The sequence below is a fragment of the Camelina sativa genome, chromosome 14 (assembly GCF_030686135.1).
Source record: "Camelina sativa cultivar CO46 ecotype springtype chromosome 14, ASM3068613v1".
Lineage (NCBI taxonomy): Eukaryota > Viridiplantae > Streptophyta > Magnoliopsida > Brassicales > Brassicaceae > Camelina > Camelina sativa.
The window spans coordinates 24,670,710-24,672,710 of record NC_141893.1 but is presented as its reverse complement, the minus strand read 5'-3'; the positions used below and the strand labels follow the sequence as shown (position 1 = coordinate 24,672,710).

The following is a 2,001-nucleotide window of genomic DNA, read 5'->3' as shown; positions in this document are numbered from 1 at the left end:
GTATTTTTTTCCGTGGGTGTGATTATATTTATCATAGATGGAGTTGAAGCTCTACAACGAGAAGATTCACATAGTCTATGAAAAGATCAGACCCATTTTTAATATAATAATAAACTAGTGACCTCATATTCACTAACCAACTAACCACATTCAAACTAAACCGTGGAAATAACCAAACATTAAACCAACAAATTCAATAACCAAATGAATAATTCAATAACATCTAACTGAAATTATCCGACCCATTTTTGTTTTTAATATCTGAATAACTGATCCCATACTCACTCAACATAATCCCAACTCCAGAACTCACTATCCCATACTCACTATCAAATTCTTCTCCAACTCCAACACTGCAAGGCTGCAGAATTATATCTCCAGCTTTGTAAAGAAGAATAACTCGACGTTTAGTGAAGGTTGGGAACATTTCAAGGGATATGTCGGCCGGTGCCCGAATCATGGATTCAGCAATGCTTCCAACTCAACACTCTCTACCGTGACATAGTCCCTAAGATACGGATGTTGCTGGACACCACCAGCATTGGGAACTTCCTCAACAAAAAAGTTGATGAAGGTTGGGCACTCGTGGAGAATTTGGCCCAATTTGATGGGCATTATAATGAAGATTATGATCTCACCATATGCTCTTCTCGTGAAGATGATTCAAAGTACAACAGGGACATGAAAGCCCTCAATGAGAAGTTGGGCAAACTAATTCTAAACCAGCAGCAACACGTCAACTCCGTCTCCGAAGAAGAACAGTATCAGCAGGATGGGGAGAGTATTCTGCTTAAGGATGTAAACAACATCAACAACCAAGGAGGTTCGAAAAAGGGCTACAACAACTACAAACCGACTCAAATGTTTCCAATCCTCAAAATCAGATCTACCCATTCACAGTTCAAGGGAACCAAACCCCGCAGAAACGTTTTGTATAATACAATCAAGGTTATGCTCCCAAGCAGAACTACTCCGGTGGTTATCACCAAAAAGTGGCACCACCCGGTTTTCCTCCACAACATGGACCACCAAACCCGCCTCATAAGGCTGACCTACCAGGTTTGATCCAGCAGATCATCCAAGGCCAGACATCCACAACGATGGACAACGACAAACAGTTTGTAGATATGAGCAACAAGATAGATTCTGGGTATAACGAACTCAAAGCTAAGTATGACACTCTGAATATAATGTTGAGGTATCTGGAAGGCCAAACTGTACCATAACCAGCTCCGAAGCCTTACCAACTACCATGTAAATATGTTCAGAACCCGAAGGACTATGCAACCGCACATGCCATCTGGGTTAATGATGTAGTTACCTACCTCACTAAGGACAACTCATACCAGGATTATCACCCAAGGTATCAATTCTCTATGCAGTTGTAGTACAAAGGGTTATCAATCCAAATGGTTGTATTGCTAACAGATGAGATATGATCAGAACAATGCAAGTCAAGGCAAGCAATAGTGTGGGTTTTATCTAACAACCTAAAGTAAGCAAAAGTAAATAAAAGAACAAGAACCACACGACCTAAGTACTCGATGCAAGAATTCGGGTACAGGATCAGGTGGGATGATCGGATAAAGAAGAAGAGTATGAACAGCTCGAAGGTATACACGAAGCTGGTGATCGAGTACCAATTCGGGTAAGGGGTAGAGTTATGAATAAAAACGTAAACAATCAAGATGCGAAAGCTCCTAAGGATGGGGTAATCGACTCCTAAGTGTTCCTGACCAGTTTGGGATGTCCTACATGCCTCAAGCAAATATTTCCTAGACAATGAATCTCTTATATCTTGCTAAAACACTCTCGTGATAGAAACAATCAACCTTGGTCACTCCCCTACCCAACTCTTGTTGGAGAAACATGACCAAACAAGCATTACAAACCGATTCATTATTGTCAATAAACTCCTTACACATCTAATCTCTTAGGCTAAGTGAGTAAATCTCTAACATTGATTGATTCAAGCATTTCAACAACATCTCTCGATGGCAA

General features: G+C 40.5%; 1 non-coding gene across 1 annotated transcript; it reads right to left on the bottom strand.

Moving 5' to 3' along the window:
- Nucleotides 1–358: 358 nt before the first annotated feature.
- LOC147928557 (small nucleolar RNA R71) lies at nt 359–465 on the bottom strand. Its single transcript, XR_015581156.1, has one exon. It is a non-coding gene; the product is annotated as a small nucleolar RNA R71 (small nucleolar RNA).
- Nucleotides 466–2,001: the final 1,536 nt, after the last annotated feature.